Here is a 24,301-nt window from a genome sequence, read left to right on the forward strand (position 1 = left end):
CAAGTTGCAATTGTAATTTTGAAACGTAATCAAATACAGAAGAAGAAAATATAGCAGGATTTTCATTCAGCTTTTGAGTTTTAAACGTTACGGTATATATGTAAAACACGTACGTTCAAGGGGAAATAACCAAATTATTACTATGACTATGACAATCCTAAGTCTAGTACAAAAGCATATTTTTGGTAACAAAATTAAGTAGTTTAAACAAATAACCACAATATTAGGTCAAAAAGAGGTGTTGTATATACATCAGCTACATTTAAAAAGTGCAACCTACATGTATAATATATATCTATAAATGGTCAACTTGAAAATTTAGAATTGCAGCGAAATAAAGTTAGTTTAAATTGTGTAGCTATAAGACATCCCAATAAAATTAAAAAATAAAACTTTGCGGACTTGAATTGTTATCATGAGAAAAAGTAATTCTGAGAAGATATAATACCTGAAAGGACTTTTCTGGAGTTTGATTATTTCTATATGGTCTAAAGTTATAGATGTGGAAATACGAATACTTTTAAAAGCAAGATGATTTTATTATTTATTTTTTTACCACTCAGAATGCGTTTCCTTCCTCCAACTCCCCACTTAAGAGGGAGAGGAACGGTCATCAATGACCGAAGACCGTGTCTCACCAAGCTAGAGACAGTCTCGGTCAGCTTCACGCTCAGAAGAAAACGCTATTTCTCTTCATCGTGGGTTTAGGTCCAGTCAGAGTTATCTGACGTCCCGGCGATACATACTATAGAAATGATCCCTAAAAGTATGATCTTACCCGCGCAGGATCTCTACATGAGTTTTACAAATGTGATATGTTCAGTAAAATAAGGTTAATAGTATTTTTTCTTATTACATGATTACGTGTAAAAACGCACACAATACCAAGTTGCAATTGTAATTTTGAAACGTAATCAAATACAGAAGAAGAAAATATAGCAGGATTTTCATTCAGCTTTTGAGTTTTAAACGTTACGGTATATATGTAAAACACGTACGTTCAAGGGGAAATAACCAAATTATTACTATGACTATGACAATCCTAAGTCTAGTACAAAAGCATATTTTTGGTAACAAAATTAAGTAGTTTAAACAAATAACCACAATATTAGGTCAAAAAGAGGTGTTGTATATACATCAGCTACATTTAAAAAGTGCAACCTACATGTATAATATATATCTATAAATGGTCAACTTGAAAATTTAGAATTGCAGCCAAATAAAGTTAGTTTAAATTGTGTAGCTATAAGACATCCCAATAAAATTAAAAAATAAAACTTTGCGGACTTGAATTGTTATCATGAGAAAAAGTAATTCTGAGAAGATATAATACCTGAAAGGACTTTTCTGGAGTTTGATTATTTCTATATGGTCTAAAGTTATAGATGTGGAAATACGAATACTTTTAAAAGCAAGATGATTTTATTATTTATTTTTTTACCACTCAGAATGCGTTTCCTTCCTCCAACTCCCCACTTAAGAGGGAGAGGAACGGTCATCAATGACCGAAGACCGTGTCTCACCAAGCTAGAGACAGTCTCGGTCAGCTTCACGCTCAGAAGAAAACGCTATTTCTCTTCATCGTGGGTTTAGGTCCAGTCAGAGTTATCTGACGTCCCGGCGATACATACTATAGAAATGATCCCTAAAAGTATGATCTTACCCGCGCAGGATCTCTACATGAGTTTTACAAATGTGATATGTTCAGTAAAATAAGGTTAATAGTATTTTTTCTTATTACATGATTACGTGTAAAAACGCACACAATACCAAGTTGCAATTGTAATTTTGAAACGTAATCAAATACAGAAGAAGAAAATATAGCAGGATTTTCATTCAGCTTTTGAGTTTTAAACGTTACGGTATATATGTAAAACACGTACGTTCAAGGGGAAATAACCAAATTATTACTATGACTATGACAATCCTAAGTCTAGTACAAAAGCATATTTTTGGTAACAAAATTAAGTAGTTTAAACAAATAACCACAATATTAGGTCAAAAAGAGGTGTTGTATATACATCAGCTACATTTAAAAAGTGCAACCTACATGTATAATATATATCTATAAATGGTCAACTTGAAAATTTAGAATTGCAGCGAAATAAAGTTAGTTTAAATTGTGTAGCTATAAGACATCCCAATAAAATTAAAAAATAAAACTTTGCGGACTTGAATTGTTATCATGAGAAAAAGTAATTCTGAGAAGATATAATACCTGAAAGGACTTTTCTGGAGTTTGATTATTTCTATATGGTCTAAAGTTATAGATGTGGAAATACGAATACTTTTAAAAGCAAGATGATTTTATTATTTATTTTTTTACCACTCAGAATGCGTTTCCTTCCTCCAACTCCCCACTTAAGAGGGAGAGGAACGGTCATCAATGACCGAAGACCGTGTCTCACCAAGCTAGAGACAGTCTCGGTCAGCTTCACGCTCAGAAGAAAACGCTATTTCTCTTCATCGTGGGTTTAGGTCCAGTCAGAGTTATCTGACGTCCCGGCGATACATACTATAGAAATGATCCCTAAAAGTATGATCTTACCCGCGCAGGATCTCTACATGAGTTTTACAAATGTGATATGTTCAGTAAAATAAGGTTAATAGTATTTTTTCTTATTACATGATTACGTGTAAAAACGCACACAATACCAAGTTGCAATTGTAATTTTGAAACGTAATCAAATACAGAAGAAGAAAATATAGCAGGATTTTCATTCAGCTTTTGAGTTTTAAACGTTACGGTATATATGTAAAACACGTACGTTCAAGGGGAAATAACCAAATTATTACTATGACTATGACAATCCTAAGTCTAGTACAAAAGCATATTTTTGGTAACAAAATTAAGTAGTTTAAACAAATAACCACAATATTAGGTCAAAAAGAGGTGTTGTATATACATCAGCTACATTTAAAAAGTGCAACCTACATGTATAATATATATCTATAAATGGTCAACTTGAAAATTTAGAATTGCAGCGAAATAAAGTTAGTTTAAATTGTGTAGCTATAAGACATCCCAATAAAATTAAAAAATAAAACTTTGCGGACTTGAATTGTTATCATGAGAAAAAGTAATTCTGAGAAGATATAATACCTGAAAGGACTTTTCTGGAGTTTGATTATTTCTATATGGTCTAAAGTTATAGATGTGGAAATACGAATACTTTTAAAAGCAAGATGATTTTATTATTTATTTTTTTACCACTTAGAATGCGTTTCCTTCCTCCAACTCCCCACTTAAGAGGGAGAGGAACGGTCATCAATGACCGAAGACCGTGTCTCACCAAGCTAGAGACAGTCTCGGTCAGCTTCACGCTCAGAAGAAAACGCTATTTCTCTTCATCGTGGGTTTAGGTCCAGTCAGAGTTATCTGACGTCCCGGCGATACATACTATAGAAATGATCCCTAAAAGTATGATCTTACCCGCGCAGGATCTCTACATGAGTTTTACAAATGTGATATGTTCAGTAAAATAAGGTTAATAGTATTTTTTCTTATTACATGATTACGTGTAAAAACGCACACAATACCAAGTTGCAATTGTAATTTTGAAACGTAATCAAATACAGAAGAAGAAAATATAGCAGGATTTTCATTCAGCTTTTGAGTTTTAAACGTTACGGTATATATGTAAAACACGTACGTTCAAGGGGAAATAACCAAATTATTACTATGACTATGACAATCCTAAGTCTAGTACAAAAGCATATTTTTGGTAACAAAATTAAGTAGTTTAAACAAATAACCACAATATTAGGTCAAAAAGAGGTGTTGTATATACATCAGCTACATTTAAAAAGTGCAACCTACATGTATAATATATATCTATAAATGGTCAACTTGAAAATTTAGAATTGCAGCGAAATAAAGTTAGTTTAAATTGTGTAGCTATAAGACATCCCAATAAAATTAAAAAATAAAACTTTGCGGACTTGAATTGTTATCATGAGAAAAAGTAATTCTGAGAAGATATAATACCTGAAAGGACTTTTCTGGAGTTTGATTATTTCTATATGGTCTAAAGTTATAGATGTGGAAATACGAATACTTTTAAAAGCAAGATGATTTTATTATTTATTTTTTTACCACTCAGAATGCGTTTCCTTCCTCCAACTCCCCACTTAAGAGGGAGAGGAACGGTCATCAATGACCGAAGACCGTGTCTCACCAAGCTAGAGACAGTCTCGGTCAGCTTCACGCTCAGAAGAAAACGCTATTTCTCTTCATCGTGGGTTTAGGTCCAGTCAGAGTTATCTGACGTCCCGGCGATACATACTATAGAAATGATCCCTAAAAGTATGATCTTACCCGCGCAGGATCTCTACATGAGTTTTACAAATGTGATATGTTCAGTAAAATAAGGTTAATAGTATTTTTTCTTATTACATGATTACGTGTAAAAACGCACACAATACCAAGTTGCAATTGTAATTTTGAAACGTAATCAAATACAGAAGAAGAAAATATAGCAGGATTTTCATTCAGCTTTTGAGTTTTAAACGTTACGGTATATATGTAAAACACGTACGTTCAAGGGGAAATAACCAAATTATTACTATGACTATGACAATCCTAAGTCTAGTACAAAAGCATATTTTTGGTAACAAAATTAAGTAGTTTAAACAAATAACCACAATATTAGGTCAAAAAGAGGTGTTGTATATACATCAGCTACATTTAAAAAGTGCAACCTACATGTATAATATATATCTATAAATGGTCAACTTGAAAATTTAGAATTGCAGCGAAATAAAGTTAGTTTAAATTGTGTAGCTATAAGACATCCCAATAAAATTAAAAAATAAAACTTTGCGGACTTGAATTGTTATCATGAGAAAAAGTAATTCTGAGAAGATATAATACCTGAAAGGACTTTTCTGGAGTTTGATTATTTCTATATGGTCTAAAGTTATAGATGTGGAAATACGAATACTTTTAAAAGCAAGATGATTTTATTATTTATTTTTTTACCACTCAGAATGCGTTTCCTTCCTCCAACTCCCCACTTAAGAGGGAGAGGAACGGTCATCAATGACCGAAGACCGTGTCTCACCAAGCTAGAGACAGTCTCGGTCAGCTTCACGCTCAGAAGAAAACGCTATTTCTCTTCATCGTGGGTTTAGGTCCAGTCAGAGTTATCTGACGTCCCGGCGATACATACTATAGAAATGATCCCTAAAAGTATGATCTTACCCGCGCAGGATCTCTACATGAGTTTTACAAATGTGATATGTTCAGTAAAATAAGGTTAATAGTATTTTTTCTTATTACATGATTACGTGTAAAAACGCACACAATACCAAGTTGCAATTGTAATTTTGAAACGTAATCAAATACAGAAGAAGAAAATATAGCAGGATTTTCATTCAGCTTTTGAGTTTTAAACGTTACGGTATATATGTAAAACACGTACGTTCAAGGGGAAATAACCAAATTATTACTATGACTATGACAATCCTAAGTCTAGTACAAAAGCATATTTTTGGTAACAAAATTAAGTAGTTTAAACAAATAACCACAATATTAGGTCAAAAAGAGGTGTTGTATATACATCAGCTACATTTAAAAAGTGCAACCTACATGTATAATATATATCTATAAATGGTCAACTTGAAAATTTAGAATTGCAGCGAAATAAAGTTAGTTTAAATTGTGTAGCTATAAGACATCCCAATAAAATTAAAAAATAAAACTTTGCGGACTTGAATTGTTATCATGAGAAAAAGTAATTCTGAGAAGATATAATACCTGAAAGGACTTTTCTGGAGTTTGATTATTTCTATATGGTCTAAAGTTATAGATGTGGAAATACGAATACTTTTAAAAGCAAGATGATTTTATTATTTATTTTTTTACCACTCAGAATGCGTTTCCTTCCTCCAACTCCCCACTTAAGAGGGAGAGGAACGGTCATCAATGACCGAAGACCGTGTCTCACCAAGCTAGAGACAGTCTCGGTCAGCTTCACGCTCAGAAGAAAACGCTATTTCTCTTCATCGTGGGTTTAGGTCCAGTCAGAGTTATCTGACGTCCCGGCGATACATACTATAGAAATGATCCCTAAAAGTATGATCTTACCCGCGCAGGATCTCTACATGAGTTTTACAAATGTGATATGTTCAGTAAAATAAGGTTAATAGTATTTTTTCTTATTACATGATTACGTGTAAAAACGCACACAATACCAAGTTGCAATTGTAATTTTGAAACGTAATCAAATACAGAAGAAGAAAATATAGCAGGATTTTCATTCAGCTTTTGAGTTTTAAACGTTACGGTATATATGTAAAACACGTACGTTCAAGGGGAAATAACCAAATTATTACTATGACTATGACAATCCTAAGTCTAGTACAAAAGCATATTTTTGGTAACAAAATTAAGTAGTTTAAACAAATAACCACAATATTAGGTCAAAAAGAGGTGTTGTATATACATCAGCTACATTTAAAAAGTGCAACCTACATGTATAATATATATCTATAAATGGTCAACTTGAAAATTTAGAATTGCAGCGAAATAAAGTTAGTTTAAATTGTGTAGCTATAAGACATCCCAATAAAATTAAAAAATAAAACTTTGCGGACTTGAATTGTTATCATGAGAAAAAGTAATTCTGAGAAGATATAATACCTGAAAGGACTTTTCTGGAGTTTGATTATTTCTATATGGTCTAAAGTTATAGATGTGGAAATACGAATACTTTTAAAAGCAAGATGATTTTATTATTTATTTTTTTACCACTCAGAATGCGTTTCCTTCCTCCAACTCCCCACTTAAGAGGGAGAGGAACGGTCATCAATGACCGAAGACCGTGTCTCACCAAGCTAGAGACAGTCTCGGTCAGCTTCACGCTCAGAAGAAAACGCTATTTCTCTTCATCGTGGGTTTAGGTCCAGTCAGAGTTATCTGACGTCCCGGCGATACATACTATAGAAATGATCCCTAAAAGTATGATCTTACCCGCGCAGGATCTCTACATGAGTTTTACAAATGTGATATGTTCAGTAAAATAAGGTTAATAGTATTTTTTCTTATTACATGATTACGTGTAAAAACGCACACAATACCAAGTTGCAATTGTAATTTTGAAACGTAATCAAATACAGAAGAAGAAAATATAGCAGGATTTTCATTCAGCTTTTGAGTTTTAAACGTTACGGTATATATGTAAAACACGTACGTTCAAGGGGAAATAACCAAATTATTACTATGACTATGACAATCCTAAGTCTAGTACAAAAGCATATTTTTGGTAACAAAATTAAGTAGTTTAAACAAATAACCACAATATTAGGTCAAAAAGAGGTGTTGTATATACATCAGCTACATTTAAAAAGTGCAACCTACATGTATAATATATATCTATAAATGGTCAACTTGAAAATTTAGAATTGCAGCGAAATAAAGTTAGTTTAAATTGTGTAGCTATAAGACATCCCAATAAAATTAAAAAATAAAACTTTGCGGACTTGAATTGTTATCATGAGAAAAAGTAATTCTGAGAAGATATAATACCTGAAAGGACTTTTCTGGAGTTTGATTATTTCTATATGGTCTAAAGTTATAGATGTGGAAATACGAATACTTTTAAAAGCAAGATGATTTTATTATTTATTTTTTTACCACTCAGAATGCGTTTCCTTCCTCCAACTCCCCACTTAAGAGGGAGAGGAACGGTCATCAATGACCGAAGACCGTGTCTCACCAAGCTAGAGACAGTCTCGGTCAGCTTCACGCTCAGAAGAAAAGGCTATTTCTCTTCATCGTGGGTTTAGGTCCAGTCAGAGTTATCTGACGTCCCGGCGATACATACTATAGAAATGATCCCTAAAAGTATGATCTTACCCGCGCAGGATCTCTACATGAGTTTTACAAATGTGATATGTTCAGTAAAATAAGGTTAATAGTATTTTTTCTTATTACATGATTACGTGTAAAAACGCACACAATACCAAGTTGCAATTGTAATTTTGAAACGTAATCAAATACAGAAGAAGAAAATATAGCAGGATTTTCATTCAGCTTTTGAGTTTTAAACGTTACGGTATATATGTAAAACACGTACGTTCAAGGGGAAATAACCAAATTATTACTATGACTATGACAATCCTAAGTCTAGTACAAAAGCATATTTTTGGTAACAAAATTAAGTAGTTTAAACAAATAACCACAATATTAGGTCAAAAAGAGGTGTTGTATATACATCAGCTACATTTAAAAAGTGCAACCTACATGTATAATATATATCTATAAATGGTCAACTTGAAAATTTAGAATTGCAGCGAAATAAAGTTAGTTTAAATTGTGTAGCTATAAGACATCCCAATAAAATTAAAAAATAAAACTTTGCGGACTTGAATTGTTATCATGAGAAAAAGTAATTCTGAGAAGATATAATACCTGAAAGGACTTTTCTGGAGTTTGATTATTTCTATATGGTCTAAAGTTATAGATGTGGAAATACGAATACTTTTAAAAGCAAGATGATTTTATTATTTATTTTTTTACCACTCAGAATGCGTTTCCTTCCTCCAACTCCCCACTTAAGAGGGAGAGGAACGGTCATCAATGACCGAAGACCGTGTCTCACCAAGCTAGAGACAGTCTCGGTCAGCTTCACGCTCAGAAGAAAACGCTATTTCTCTTCATCGTGGGTTTAGGTCCAGTCAGAGTTATCTGACGTCCCGGCGATACATACTATAGAAATGATCCCTAAAAGTATGATCTTACCCGCGCAGGATCTCTACATGAGTTTTACAAATGTGATATGTTCAGTAAAATAAGGTTAATAGTATTTTTTCTTATTACATGATTACGTGTAAAAACGCACACAATACCAAGTTGCAATTGTAATTTTGAAACGTAATCAAATACAGAAGAAGAAAATATAGCAGGATTTTCATTCAGCTTTTGAGTTTTAAACGTTACGGTATATATGTAAAACACGTACGTTCAAGGGGAAATAACCAAATTATTACTATGACTATGACAATCCTAAGTCTAGTACAAAAGCATATTTTTGGTAACAAAATTAAGTAGTTTAAACAAATAACCACAATATTAGGTCAAAAAGAGGTGTTGTATATACATCAGCTACATTTAAAAAGTGCAACCTACATGTATAATATATATCTATAAATGGTCAACTTGAAAATTTAGAATTGCAGCGAAATAAAGTTAGTTTAAATTGTGTAGCTATAAGACATCCCAATAAAATTAAAAAATAAAACTTTGCGGACTTGAATTGTTATCATGAGAAAAAGTAATTCTGAGAAGATATAATACCTGAAAGGACTTTTCTGGAGTTTGATTATTTCTATATGGTCTAAAGTTATAGATGTGGAAATACGAATACTTTTAAAAGCAAGATGATTTTATTATTTATTTTTTTACCACTCAGAATGCGTTTCCTTCCTCCAACTCCCCACTTAAGAGGGAGAGGAACGGTCATCAATGACCGAAGACCGTGTCTCACCAAGCTAGAGACAGTCTCGGTCAGCTTCACGCTCAGAAGAAAACGCTATTTCTCTTCATCGTGGGTTTAGGTCCAGTCAGAGTTATCTGACGTCCCGGCGATACATACTATAGAAATGATCCCTAAAAGTATGATCTTACCCGCGCAGGATCTCTACATGAGTTTTACAAATGTGATATGTTCAGTAAAATAAGGTTAATAGTATTTTTTCTTATTACATGATTACGTGTAAAAACGCACACAATACCAAGTTGCAATTGTAATTTTGAAACGTAATCAAATACAGAAGAAGAAAATATAGCAGGATTTTCATTCAGCTTTTGAGTTTTAAACGTTACGGTATATATGTAAAACACGTACGTTCAAGGGGAAATAACCAAATTATTACTATGACTATGACAATCCTAAGTCTAGTACAAAAGCATATTTTTGGTAACAAAATTAAGTAGTTTAAACAAATAACCACAATATTAGGTCAAAAAGAGGTGTTGTATATACATCAGCTACATTTAAAAAGTGCAACCTACATGTATAATATATATCTATAAATGGTCAACTTGAAAATTTAGAATTGCAGCGAAATAAAGTTAGTTTAAATTGTGTAGCTATAAGACATCCCAATAAAATTAAAAAATAAAACTTTGCGGACTTGAATTGTTATCATGAGAAAAAGTAATTCTGAGAAGATATAATACCTGAAAGGACTTTTCTGGAGTTTGATTATTTCTATATGGTCTAAAGTTATAGATGTGGAAATACGAATACTTTTAAAAGCAAGATGATTTTATTATTTATTTTTTTACCACTCAGAATGCGTTTCCTTCCTCCAACTCCCCACTTAAGAGGGAGAGGAACGGTCATCAATGACCGAAGACCGTGTCTCACCAAGCTAGAGACAGTCTCGGTCAGCTTCACGCTCAGAAGAAAACGCTATTTCTCTTCATCGTGGGTTTAGGTCCAGTCAGAGTTATCTGACGTCCCGGCGATACATACTATAGAAATGATCCCTAAAAGTATGATCTTACCCGCGCAGGATCTCTACATGAGTTTTACAAATGTGATATGTTCAGTAAAATAAGGTTAATAGTATTTTTTCTTATTACATGATTACGTGTAAAAACGCACACAATACCAAGTTGCAATTGTAATTTTGAAACGTAATCAAATACAGAAGAAGAAAATATAGCAGGATTTTCATTCAGCTTTTGAGTTTTAAACGTTACGGTATATATGTAAAACACGTACGTTCAAGGGGAAATAACCAAATTATTACTATGACTATGACAATCCTAAGTCTAGTACAAAAGCATATTTTTGGTAACAAAATTAAGTAGTTTAAACAAATAACCACAATATTAGGTCAAAAAGAGGTGTTGTATATACATCAGCTACATTTAAAAAGTGCAACCTACATGTATAATATATATCTATAAATGGTCAACTTGAAAATTTAGAATTGCAGCCAAATAAAGTTAGTTTAAATTGTGTAGCTATAAGACATCCCAATAAAATTAAAAAATAAAACTTTGCGGACTTGAATTGTTATCATGAGAAAAAGTAATTCTGAGAAGATATAATACCTGAAAGGACTTTTCTGGAGTTTGATTATTTCTATATGGTCTAAAGTTATAGATGTGGAAATACGAATACTTTTAAAAGCAAGATGATTTTATTATTTATTTTTTTACCACTCAGAATGCGTTTCCTTCCTCCAACTCCCCACTTAAGAGGGAGAGGAACGGTCATCAATGACCGAAGACCGTGTCTCACCAAGCTAGAGACAGTCTCGGTCAGCTTCACGCTCAGAAGAAAACGCTATTTCTCTTCATCGTGGGTTTAGGTCCAGTCAGAGTTATCTGACGTCCCGGCGATACATACTATAGAAATGATCCCTAAAAGTATGATCTTACCCGCGCAGGATCTCTACATGAGTTTTACAAATGTGATATGTTCAGTAAAATAAGGTTAATAGTATTTTTTCTTATTACATGATTACGTGTAAAAACGCACATAATTGTCTGACGTCCCGGCGATACATACATAGAAATGATTCCTAAAAGTAGATAAAAGACATCCCAATAAAATTTGACGCCTGAAAGTATAAATAATGACGCCTGAAAGTATAAATAATGCCCTATCTTTTGCAACAATAAATACATAGGGTTATATGGCATGTTTGGGCATTCACATGGCCTTGTTTACAAACACTGTATATTTGCACTTAATTACTTTTCAGTCCTGTATTAACAAAAATTAGTACATTCAGCATTCTTTTTTTATTGATTTTTTTTACTCTAGTGTTGATCCTTCTATCAAAAAATATTTGTTACAAACATTATCTACCAATCAGAAGAGCACAAAACTTCAGTTATATACAGAAAGCTCTCCCCCAAATGGGCGGTCCTTGATGACGTACATTTATTTACTGCATGAATCCCAAAAGGCCGACCTAAATCCAGGAAATGTAATACTACTTTTTTCTGGACAGTCATAGTGTAAATGACTCGGGAATAACTTTTGTCCATATTTTTACACCAAAATAAATTAAGGTTAAAAAAATAAAAATAAACAAAAGACAGGAACATGTAATACTAATTTTTTTCTTGACGTTCATAGGACATTGGATGACTGACTAGGCGTCTGACTTTTGTCTAAAATTTTACACCAAAATTAAGGCTAACCTAAAGCCAGGAAAATGTAATACTGCTTTTTTCCTGGACGTTCATTACGTGACTGACACGGCGGCCTGCCTTTTGTCCACGTTTTTACACAAATAAATTATAGTTTAAAAAAATTAACTGTATTGTACAACAATATCATAATATTTTCACCCGACCAGTGGTCATCCTACTCTATAGTGCGGACATACAGTATCATTGATAATGATGATAAATCAACTGTTTACAAAACTTTGCATTTTCGAAATCCTAAATTAACTACTCAAGTACGTAACAGATTACCTTACCTGTATATGGCTAAAATATTCGGAATTTTGAGATGTCGACGTCACTGCCATTCGACCTCTTAATTTATTTGCAGTGTATCACTTTATTAATTCGGCGTCACTGATGAGTCATTTGGTAACGGTTAATTGTTTGCAGCCTGTTTTTTTTATGAAGAGTTTATGTTCAATGTTTGTTTTCAAATTATACATTTTTCCGTCATAAAATGAGCTACGAAATTGAAAAGGTGAGTTTCGAAGTTGTAAATAGAAATTGTTATGCCGGTTGTACATGTTTAGTTGAATTTCTCATCGAATTTCTTCATTTTTAAGTCATGAATATGAGTTACGAATCGCAAAAACGTACATCATGTTAAATACGCTTAAGGGGACGACCATTTGATATTCTTAAGGGGGGGGGGGGGCAGGAGGATTTGTTTTTGACTAAGAGGACAGATTATTCATTTTCCGCACTATTGAAGCAAGATTTTTCATTTTCATTTAAACAAGGGACTGATTATTCAGTTTTCACAACTATATTTATGATATTCGAAAACATTGTACCATTTAATCAGAATTAATCATCATCCTCTGCAGAAATGAATCTTTTATATTCCTAACTGCACATGTATGTATTGCATACACACATATTATTAAAGTTTGATTGAAACCAACCTCTTTTAAAAGTATTGGCAAATATATTTTGCCGAGCGGAGCGAGGCAAAAGTTTTTTTGAAGGGTTTTGGAGCCACTGAAGGCCCAAGTAGCTATAGAACAAATGATGCAAAATCATGCTTTCTGGGTGTTCCAAAGACCCTTTCATAATCTAAAAATGCAAGTTTTTTTTTAATAATTTTTTGACAATGCTTTAGTCTCAAAGCAAAATGTATAAATTCAGTGTAAGACTTAAGTTTCTAGGGACAACATCAAAAGACCAATGTGCATGATAAAGCAAAAATAGAATTCACATAGTTAAACCTGTGGCTGGTGTTTTTTTTTTAAATTTAAACTCATGATCAAGTTCATAACAAAATTGCTAGATTACAAAAGGAATGCAACACTAACAGAATACAGAAGGGCAATTAATGAACGAAAGACAATTAAATAAGAAACATTGATCCCGAAAAATCAGGGCTACGTCTGAGGGAAAACAGAACTTGCTTCTTGCAAGGCACTCACCGTGAACACAATTTGATATGGAGACAAGCGTTTGGTTTTGAAATTTCCTACATGAGGCATTTGCCTCAATGTACTGAGTTACGGCCCTGTGGTTTCCTGAGACATTGATACACCTCAAGTTTAATGAAACCAATTTCAAGTATATTTGAATAATATTTATACTAATAACTTTTATCATTAAAAAAATTGTGTTTCCTGATTTTTTTTTTTTTTTTTTTTTGAGAAAAAAGATGTATTAATGAAGAATCTGGTCTGGATTAGACCTGCTGAGTTATTTATTTTCAAAACATTGCAAGTCAGGTAATTTATTTTCAAACTACCACAGAACAAACCATTTATATTTGTGATTATCAAGGCTGAGTTATTTATTTTCGAAATCCTCCTCCCCCCCCTCCCAGAAAATCAAATGGTCGTCCCCTAAATATCTAAATATGATTTATATTTTGAGTTAAAAATATAACAAATTGTTTCAATTTTTCCAATATATAATTGACAAAATGTTATTTGCAAAACAGTAAATATGAGTTAGAAATACGAAAATGAATTACAAAATTTTGTTGATGGGATTAACAAAAATACTTTTAAAAGTTTGTTGTAATGCTATAACGATATGCAAGATAGCACTTTTTTTTCGAACACAACTTCAGGGTAATTTGACACTAGTTTGTTCGATATGCAGCCAGGTAGTCATCAGTACCGGTGAATGAACGCAAAGCTGCTTAGGAGTTGAAGATCAAAGGGCAAATTTGGTGTCACAAAATTGTTAACTATAAACCCTGGGACAATACTATACGCAAGTCAACTATAAACCCTGCATGTACGTACCTGAATATTGGGTAGACCGGAAATTTCGACTGGCACGTGTGACAAGAGTATTTGTTGAGATTTAGATAAAATGAACTTGGGTCTTCAAGATTAGTATTGAATTTCACGAGTAGGACATGGAAAAAATCCAAAATTAAAATTTACAATTAAAAACATTGACCGGTTCTTTAAATTACCAACAGTTTTGGATTGCATTAATGTTTTACCTAAACCAATAATTTTAAGTGTTTGTTGTGAATACACATTTGCCTTTTATGTCACTACGTTCAGGTTGAAAAGAAAAGAAAATACATTTATTATTGATAAATTTCATATCAAATTTAATTTTATTGCAAAAAACGTCCAGAGAAATACGAAAGGCGACCTCCTGCAGCAGTTTCTTTTCTCCGTCGTTCTCTATGCTGTACGAACACGGTATCTCCCTCTTTTAGCTGCAGCAGAATGACACGAGTTACAGCATGCCAGTCCCAACCTCCTGCATAACCAAAGTCAAATCTGTCATTATTTTTCTGTATTTGGAAGGTTACAGCAGACGTCTGATACCCTTGTATAGTACATGCTATCTGGTACAATCCTGTTTTGGTGCTGTGAACTTGCCCGTTGAAAGGTCGTAGTTGTTCCCTATGTTGATCTTGTCTTGCTGATCTTTTTTGGTTCTTTATTTACCAAAGTTTTCCACAAAAGCAAAACTGGATAAACATTAACATTAACAGGCAATTATATATGCGAATCGAATTTGAATTACGTGTGAACGCAGCATAATGTTGTTTTAAAATCGCATTGAAAAGACTTTAAACACCTTAAATAAGTAAAACAAAGTTAATATAAGTTGAAATATGGAAAAATATATTCTAATCATATAAAAACACACAAATAAAGGGGGATCCACTCCGCAAACGCCTGTGATTTGGCTATTCCAAGCCGGGAATATGACAGTTGTTTCCAGTCACGGTGACGTTGGTTGATATAGTCGAGATCGTTTGGTTTTATGAACTTTCTATGTTTTGAATTTACCGAGGAGTTGAGTGTTTTTAGTTTAAACTTTTTCTTCTTCATTTTGTTTAAAGTTACATAATTTGATAAACTTATTAAAAAAAACTATATATCATATATAAATCACGCACAGGCACTTTCCTCAGAATTTTTTTCCTTTTACTAGTATAGCTTTTATATGTTTCTGAGACACGTGCCTTTTGATTGCTAATGAAGGATGCTAACAATCGACTAGCTGCGGTATCGACCAATAAACCGGGAAGAACTCAAATGAAATCTTATTCTAAATATAAGGGGGGGGGGGGAACATTTTGAATTTGCTATGGATGTTCTCACTGTATCAGAAAATGCAGTCTGTACCACCGTTTAATATGGAAAACTACATGTAATGTTGAAATATTCCACGCACAAGTAATAAGATACCACGATATGTTACACTGAATTGTCATGCAACTTGTGATATTGGAACTTTTAGTTTTCCTGAAATATGTCAATAGTGGTTATCTCAGTACCAGAATCTATAACAATCGAGACGATTTTAATTTTGAAATCATCAATTTCCGTCACTCTAGTACCAATATACTAACTTCTGTTGCATCTGGGATATACATTTCCCATCTCATTTGGTATCCAAAAGCTTGCAGCTGCTACTCATACTTTTTGAAACGTCACCATTGACTGAGATGTTGATGGACCATGATTTTGTCAAAGAACGTCACTTGTAAGGACTGACATCACAACATGCAGTGCTACCATTGACATAGTTTTAATTACAAGATAAGTAAGTATTTAGATGTTTTAGCAAGCACGAATACCTGAAACAATTTGAAGGCATGCTTTAGTCTTGTATGAATTTTTATCTTAGTTTTTTGTATATATTTCGGAGTTTAGTATGACTTCCATTATCGCTAAACTAGTATATATTTTTGTTTTGGGGGCCAGCTGAAGCACACCTCCGAGTGCTGGATTTTCTCGCTGCATTGAAGATTCATTAGTAGCCTTCGGCTGTTACTTGCTCTTTGGTCGGGTTGTTGTCTCATTGGCACATTCCCCATTTCCATTCTCAATTTTATTTATTTATTGGAGCATCAACACCAGCATCCTTCATTTCTACATGACTTACTCTTATACTATGACTGCTAAGTACTGTATCACTATTAACAACTGCGTGGTGCTTTATTGTAATAAAACTAGGGTGTCCTAGTCCATCTCTCATTGGTATGACGTTTTTTTTTTGTACTAGAATATTCGTATAGATAAGGTAAAACACGATTTCCAATTTTTTTTCGAATATTATTTCTTTTAAGATGACGTTGATTTAAACCAGTATAACTCTATATTGATGTGCTGGCATTTTTCTACACAAAGTTTCATAATTTGTTTATTCCCTTAATTCCACTTTCTTATAGAAAAAAGGAGAAGTCGATTTCCAACCTTTAATTAGTGTTCTTGATTTAAGTTCAAATTAACTGACAATTCTACGTTTAGAATGTTTCTTTAATTTCCTTCACCATCCTTACCGCTCCTTATTTAGTAACAATAGTGATTCCCATATTGACGTGGTTAATCACCAACAATTATCAAATTAAGGTTTATATACCCTTCTGTAGCCATTTTTGTACGAATTTTTTAAACATCAATTGTATCAAAACTACAGATATAATGAATAATAGAGACAGGCCTTTTTGAACATATACTAGGGGAAACTTGATGCAAAGCATTATTATTTACTGTTGCGTTGCATTTAATAGAAAAAGAGTACTTTGTGGCAAAAAAACCAAGATTATTATAGAAAATCCACAGCCTTTAATAAAGAGATTTTTGTTATAAAAATTGAAGCATAGATTACTCATTTGCTTTTCTATGATGTGCTAGTGTTTATTTTTTACAAAAAGTTCTAACCAACCTGTAAATTCCAAAATACCTCGTGCAGAGTAACTAAAGTCGAGCGCACCCTAAAAGTTGTACTTGATTTGGTCCATATTTTTATTTGTTCTTACCAATAACTACATTAATAAACTTGTTTTAAGGAAATCAATGCTAGCACTGCATGCATTAATCATATATCTATCAGTCATCAAATTGCCAGATATGATAGAACAAGGATGAAGACTGTGGATTTTCTATAAAATTTCCATATGTTTAGCATTGAAGCAACACAAGGGTACATAATCCTTAACATATTTTCTATACTATTAGTATTAAACTATGTGGATGTCTCGAACAAGCTCTAAAATCAGTAACGATAAACTATTTTTAAATGAATTCTGCCCCTCGGAAATATTAGATAATATGAAAAATTGCATTGTAAGCGCTCTTACATGTTTATTTCTTGCCAAATATTTAATATGAAATATATATCAAGGGTATATATCAGCAATGTCTCGTACAAGATCGAAAATCAGTGCCGATGAACTTTTTTTTAAAAGAGTTATGGTCCTTTGAAATTGTAATTGGAAGATTGCATTTTAAGTGATATAATGCCTACATTACTTTGAAATATCTATAAAAAGTTTTAATGAACCAAATAATTTGTTCTTGTTATCGTCTTCCGACAAATAAAATATGTACAACTGGGACACTTGCATCTCTGTTCTTTGTAAAGCTTATAGCGATTGATATTGGTTTTGCTATAGACATTATTGACGTCATTGAGAAAATAATATCACTGAAAATTTTGAAAAATTCTTGCTTTGCGTCGCTGGTTAAAAATTGCCTGTATCGTTTGTTGAGGTGGAAAATATAGGGAAAGTTTGAGCGAAGATAATAATCGTGACTTTTAAGGCACGTTTGAGCGAAAAGGACAAGTTTTGGGGTAAATATATAATGCTGAAAGCCATTCAAACGAACTACAGCTTAATGTACAGTATGTTACAAGCCAGAAAACTGGAAACTAAACACATGTACACGAACACCGACATGTTAACTCCGTGTTTTTACCCTGTAAAATTGCTATTTTTGTACACTTGTATCTGTGTATATTTCGAGGACTTAGTTCTTGTGCAGAATAATACATACATATGTAGGACTCGGAACCGCAATGGTACTCCGAACCGCAATGGTCACGCTGAAGTGAGATGGTTAAGTGCGATGGTGACATTGTGACGTTAACTTGTTGATATCTACGCTGAAGTGCGATGGTGGTTACTGCTGTAGTGCGATTGCCAACCTAAGACTTTGGGTAAAAGCAAAATGTACATGAGCTGTTTTAATAAAATGACACCATTAAGATTTGACAAAAGTAGCTGCTAGCCTCTTATTTGGAAGATGTTTTAACTTCTGTTTAGATCAAACCAAAGTCTTTATTTTTTTTTGTTTTAATCTAATTTTGCACGTCTCCAATTCTCCTTTTAGCACGCAAGAGTATGGAATAAGGTGTTTACGGGAGAAATAAATAAAAAAAAAAAGATTCAGCGTGTAGGTCTTTATATTAGTACAAAAAATGTCCATCTAATTTACTTAAATATGACGATATAACTTTTAAAATAATAACTCAACAATTATTCATCAATTTATATATTCATATATATACCTGATGTCGGAATAGTATCCACGAAATAAATTTATGCTTGACTAATAGCGAGGCTTGTCAATTATTTCACGAAAAAAAAAATGATGATGATAAATTGGGAAGTCCACGTAGGGTTTAGTCAGGTTAATTTCTGTCTGACATGTTGTTACAGTAGAACATTTACACTGACACCATAAAAAAATAAGACTAGAGCGACGGTGTTCTTTTAAAACAAAAAAAAATATCTGGGGAATAAAACAACATCATATGAACTTGATATAGCAAAAACATTGAAACATTGCTAATACTATAGCATTTGTTATTTAATTGCCCACATATAATTCATGTGACGCTTACGTAAAGATAAATTAAGATTAATATTTAGATTAATTAGTACACTGTATTTATCGTACAAAAAGTCTGCGACATAATTCAGAATACTGAATAGCCCATTTGATGAACAAGTTTATCTTTCAGCCGCTTTGCTGCCTAAAAAGTTTTAAAATATTTTTGTAACCTTAACATATAATGCATAAAACTGTTCGAGACTTGAATCGTTCGTTTCTTTCTTTTTCCTTACTTTTCTTTTCTTAGCATGAAACCTTCTACAAAACCCTATTCTCCTGCCTGCGAATCCATGTTGTATTTTCAAAACATCACATTATTCAAACGTCATACACAAAACCATCGCACTTCAGCGAAAGGACCATCGTACTTCGGCGTGGACCATCGCACTTTAGCGTGACCATCGCTCCTCAGCGTCCCCATCGCACCTCCGAGTCCTACATATGTACAAAACATCCTGCTTGAAATCCCACTTCCAGTTCATCGGTGGTAAGCAGGAGCCGTACCGTAGACTAACATAGGGGGTACTCGTGTATACGCGCAAATGTTATAACATATATGCTCCGTTTCTAACTATGTTGCCTTTCCCGAACGTCACCTTCTAAAATCACGACAAACTTATAACATCAGTACATGTGTCCAGTTCAGTTATTGTAAGGTTCCGAACACGCACTGACATCATCATTTATGCATATATCTATTGTACAAATTATCTTGCATGTATATAACGTAGGTGACAAACTAGTTAAACGTATATTGATAAGGTGTTTTTATCCAAGGAAAGTTTCTACATAGATAACCATAGAATTCAAAAGAATCATGTCAATTCCTTTACTTGCTTGGATTATAGTGCTTTTTCGGTTTTATGGCGATGTAGTTACAGAAGATTCAGAGATATCTTTAAGTTATCTGAATGATAAAATGCTCCAATTCGAAAAACTCGTGATTAAGCAAAATGACAGAATATCCTATTTGGAAGAAAATATTGCGCATCAAAATGACGAAGTACAGACCTTAAAACAACAAATTAACAAACACGAACCACACATTCAATTTATAGAACATGGTTCGAAAATCCTAATAAAAATCATAATGAAGAAGCAGTTTGGGAAATGGAGATCAAATGAAAATTATTCAACAAATCCGGAGAAAGTTCATGGCACATATAACGGTATTGATCGACGGAAAGTAAATGCTGAGGGTACTATGCTAGATGTATTATACAAGCATTAGCCTTTCAAAAAGGGCTAGTCGACTCTTAGCTGATGAAAATTGAAAGTGCTCTCGCTTTGTAGATTAATTCATTTACTAGAATAGCCACGTGCATCAATCAAAAAATTTTACCACACACGTGAGGTCACACGTTATGAAGTAGTATAATCGTTTAACGTTGTTGTTTACGAAACTCCAGAAGATTCGACTATTTATAGATAAAAGTTACCTGTGTACCAATGTCATGAATATGCATGATTAATGACCAGGCAAAATCTAATTGCTAAAATAGAGAGGACAAATCCGATACTCTACGGGATTGAAGGACATTTACTAGGTTTGGATTGTCTTCACCAATCAATAAACTTTGATTATTCACGTCTCGTAATATCTTCCAATCAGGTAGCAAGAAAAATTCACGCACTGACTGTCCATCGTTCAATTCTTAATATCGACTCCTAGGAGTCGACAATAAATTTGAATAATAATCGGCAGAGGAGTATAATTATCATATTCGATCGAACAATAAATTTGTTCGTCCGTCCGAAATATCTTAAATCATCTGTTTCAATAAATAGTTTTGCTGGCTTTATGCATAATGAGCTAAACTCATTTGAATGAAGAGAATACTTTAACATAAAATGATTTTAACAATATAAATGTATTATAAGAGGGGAGGGTGTTCTCTATGTAGAAAAGCGAATTCTACAAATTGATAAAAACAATTATAGCAGATAAGCCAGAGGAAATCTTTCACTTGTGGCTGACCAAAAGGTAGCGAGTTTATCTTAAGGAGTACTTGACCATGTCAATGTTGCTTAGGGAAAATGATGAATGTTTTTTATACTTGACAATATACAGTTACTCAATACATAAACTCATTTGATGCAACATATGCGCAATTCGAAAATATCTGAACTTTCAGCTGAACAAGAAATAATTATTTAAGGAATGACTGTAAAAAAAATCTGTCTATTTCAAATAACATAAAAAATGTAATGCTTACAATGACATAACCCGCGTTTTTTGTCTATTCGACATAACATAAAAATTGTGGTGCACATTGAATAATCCACATTTTAAATGATATTTCGAATAGACAGACAAAATATTATAGTCATTCCTTATAATTTAACTCTAAATTCCAATTTAAGCGGGAGTAAGTCATGAAAAAGCGATGATGACTTCACGGTCACATGACAAATTATATGTCTATGAGCTGATAGACAAAACACTGTCAGCCAATCAGAACTTCAGAAGACGCATTACATCCAAACTTAAATCATATTGAAATAATTTGAACCTTGAACTTATGTTGAATTATGCTTTATCTACAGTTATAAATCAAATGACTAATACAATTAAATGTTCAAATAGCACAAAAACATCATTTAATGTATTAGATTAAAATATAGAAACCATTGACGAGGTACCTTTCACTAATAGGTGCATGGACCTTCGACAGGGTAAAATCAGTTTTATTCGAGTACTTGAACTTCTTATTTTTAATTTCGATATGTTGAATACTGAAATGTATACCTAGCTATTTCTTTTCTTCTTCAGAAAGTATATCACTGTTTCACAAACAGGATACACAGAATACTAGCGTGGCATTTTACGCATACCTAAGTGGCCATGGAGATGTTGTAAATCCCGGAAAACTGCACACCTTAATTTTTGACGTTATAAACACAAACGTAAAAAATGCATATAACCAGTTTTCAGGAACGTTTACCGTTCCAATAAGTGGACTGTATATGTTAACATGTTCTATCGTCATGGACGGAGAACACGATGCTTCTGCTTTATATGAGATAATGAAAATGCGGATATCGTAGGTGCATTTTCCGTAAATCAGAGATTCGAATACAGTTCCCTAACAGTTGTGATCCAAGTACAACAATCTGACACTGTTTTCGTCAGAATGGGTTCCTCATATTCACCAAAAGGAAATGTGGTTAGTAGATCATATGCAAGTCTTTGAAGATCATCTTTCGCAGGATGGAAAATAAATTGATTTCAAAACAAATACACTGTTTAATATGACCTTTTTCTTTGAGTTCCCTTTTTGAACCCCAAATGCAGTATTCTAAAGCAACATTCTATATAACCACACTATTAAAATCCACATAGCACAACATCATCTGATGTTTTTACACTTACCTCTTTGTATCACCTCTTCGGTGCCCCTCGATGATAGCTGCCGGAAACCACCTGTTATTACAATTTGAAATAGTTTGAAATTATGGAATGTATTACATATCCCTTCATGCAACCCTCGGACCCCTCTAAAATTTAAAGGACAGTATCAGTATTGTCAGTTTTTTTTTTAGTTTGAATGATCATTTAGTATCTTTCGTTTCTCTTTTAAAAAAAAGAGAATGGAATTACTTCAGTAGGGTCGATCGGATAATATTGTACATTTATATGTCTGACCCTTTTTCAGGCAGATAAAATTACGAACGACCATGCAGAATGTTGCAATTTCAAATAAAAATACCTAAAAATTATTTAAGACACAAATAAGATATAACGACTCAATATTATTTATTCTGTTTGTTCAGTTAATAGATCGGTAGTTGAATATTGATTGGACCTGTCCGAAACATTTTTTATCTAGTTATATGGCCTACATGAATTATCTTATCTCTCCTTTCAATCATTTCAAACGTTTTACATCTGAATATTAAAGTATGGGACGGGTCTTTATATTGCTCTTTGGTTCGGTTGTTCTGACCGTTTTACTTATTCGTGGATGCGAGTCTATTTCAGAGGAAAGATTTTTGAAACTTGAGAAAAAAGTCGATATTCAGAACTCGCGACTTTCTGATCTAGAAAGCACAATTCACGAACAAGACATGAGTATCAAACGTTTGAATGAGCGACTAAAATACATGGAGACTAAATTGAGGAAAAATAAACTAAAATGTCAGAACTCCGATTCGTGGATCAGTAAGGCGCTTGGTTACAACAGGAGACGTGCAGTTCAACAGAATAAAGCTAGTATGAAAAACGAAAACCATAGAGTTGAGCAAGCTGAACCAGTTATCCGGAATGAAAATTATGTTACTACAAGTAAGTTTTATTTTGCCAAAGAAAATGAATCTGCAGAGGTACAAACGAGAACCAATGACTAAAAATAAGATTGAATTCTAGACATTGTTCTCATTTGCATAGTTGTTTTTACCTTAGATGGATTTGACTGTTCTTTGATTGTCCCTTATGGTCATACATATTGCTCCTTACGGATAAAAACAAGAAGATGTGGTATGATTGATAATGAGACAACTCTACACATTTACATTTATTCGCTTACTTATACACCCTTGGCTTTCAAATGTTGGATAATAGAAAAACGGTAAAGGAACGTTCTTTAAACGCCACAAATTATAAAGTATAATTTCCATTATCCACTGAAACTGGTCAAAATCTGATAGAAGTTTAGATTTAAGCCATACTACCCCTTGTATCATTTGTTATATATTATTAGTGATTCTGTAATTGGGATTATTGTCAGATATGATTTGATAAGGCTTTTTTTTTTAAACGTAGCACAGTACAGAAGTAAATAGATAATGGAGTTTCTCATAAATTCAGTTAACACCAATACGAGAAGAACAAAAAGGAAGATATAATTCAAGAGCCATTTTTACGAGAATTACATAGTAGTAATTCTCAAGACCAATGCCAAACTTTGTCCAAAGAGATAACCTATAGATAATAGATTTACAAATCTAAATCGCTGATTGAAAAAGGAAAATCTGGTGGAAATCGAGAAAAAATGTGAATGCTCAAGAATGTCGGAAG

At 32.9% G+C, this 24,301-nt stretch overlaps 13 non-coding genes across 13 annotated transcripts; all 13 read right to left on the reverse strand.

The window, feature by feature from the left end:
- Positions 1–554: 554 nt before the first annotated feature.
- On the reverse strand, positions 555–776 carry LOC143073904 (small nucleolar RNA U3). The gene has a single exon (XR_012977675.1). It is a non-coding gene; the product is annotated as a small nucleolar RNA U3 (small nucleolar RNA).
- Positions 777–1,439: 663 nt separating this feature from the next.
- On the reverse strand, positions 1,440–1,661 carry LOC143073905 (small nucleolar RNA U3). Its single transcript, XR_012977676.1, has one exon. It is a non-coding gene; the product is annotated as a small nucleolar RNA U3 (small nucleolar RNA).
- A 663-nt stretch (positions 1,662–2,324) lies between these two features.
- Positions 2,325–2,546, reverse strand: LOC143073906 (small nucleolar RNA U3). The gene has a single exon (XR_012977677.1). It is a non-coding gene; the product is annotated as a small nucleolar RNA U3 (small nucleolar RNA).
- Positions 2,547–3,209: 663 nt separating this feature from the next.
- LOC143073929 (small nucleolar RNA U3) lies at positions 3,210–3,431 on the reverse strand. The gene has a single exon (XR_012977699.1). It is a non-coding gene; the product is annotated as a small nucleolar RNA U3 (small nucleolar RNA).
- Positions 3,432–4,094: 663 nt separating this feature from the next.
- On the reverse strand, positions 4,095–4,316 carry LOC143073907 (small nucleolar RNA U3). Its single transcript, XR_012977678.1, has one exon. It is a non-coding gene; the product is annotated as a small nucleolar RNA U3 (small nucleolar RNA).
- A 663-nt stretch (positions 4,317–4,979) lies between these two features.
- Positions 4,980–5,201, reverse strand: LOC143073909 (small nucleolar RNA U3). Its single transcript, XR_012977680.1, has one exon. It is a non-coding gene; the product is annotated as a small nucleolar RNA U3 (small nucleolar RNA).
- A 663-nt stretch (positions 5,202–5,864) lies between these two features.
- On the reverse strand, positions 5,865–6,086 carry LOC143073910 (small nucleolar RNA U3). The gene has a single exon (XR_012977681.1). It is a non-coding gene; the product is annotated as a small nucleolar RNA U3 (small nucleolar RNA).
- Positions 6,087–6,749: 663 nt separating this feature from the next.
- Positions 6,750–6,971, reverse strand: LOC143073911 (small nucleolar RNA U3). Its single transcript, XR_012977682.1, has one exon. It is a non-coding gene; the product is annotated as a small nucleolar RNA U3 (small nucleolar RNA).
- A 663-nt stretch (positions 6,972–7,634) lies between these two features.
- LOC143073931 (small nucleolar RNA U3) lies at positions 7,635–7,856 on the reverse strand. The gene has a single exon (XR_012977701.1). It is a non-coding gene; the product is annotated as a small nucleolar RNA U3 (small nucleolar RNA).
- A 663-nt stretch (positions 7,857–8,519) lies between these two features.
- On the reverse strand, positions 8,520–8,741 carry LOC143073912 (small nucleolar RNA U3). The gene has a single exon (XR_012977683.1). It is a non-coding gene; the product is annotated as a small nucleolar RNA U3 (small nucleolar RNA).
- Positions 8,742–9,404: 663 nt separating this feature from the next.
- Positions 9,405–9,626, reverse strand: LOC143073913 (small nucleolar RNA U3). The gene has a single exon (XR_012977684.1). It is a non-coding gene; the product is annotated as a small nucleolar RNA U3 (small nucleolar RNA).
- Positions 9,627–10,289: 663 nt separating this feature from the next.
- LOC143073914 (small nucleolar RNA U3) lies at positions 10,290–10,511 on the reverse strand. Its single transcript, XR_012977685.1, has one exon. It is a non-coding gene; the product is annotated as a small nucleolar RNA U3 (small nucleolar RNA).
- A 663-nt stretch (positions 10,512–11,174) lies between these two features.
- Positions 11,175–11,396, reverse strand: LOC143073915 (small nucleolar RNA U3). The gene has a single exon (XR_012977686.1). It is a non-coding gene; the product is annotated as a small nucleolar RNA U3 (small nucleolar RNA).
- Between the last annotated feature and the right edge of the window lie 12,905 nt (positions 11,397–24,301).

This window comes from Mytilus galloprovincialis, chromosome 4 (genome assembly GCF_965363235.1).
Source record: "Mytilus galloprovincialis chromosome 4, xbMytGall1.hap1.1, whole genome shotgun sequence".
In the NCBI taxonomy this organism is placed as follows: domain Eukaryota; kingdom Metazoa; phylum Mollusca; class Bivalvia; order Mytilida; family Mytilidae; genus Mytilus; species Mytilus galloprovincialis.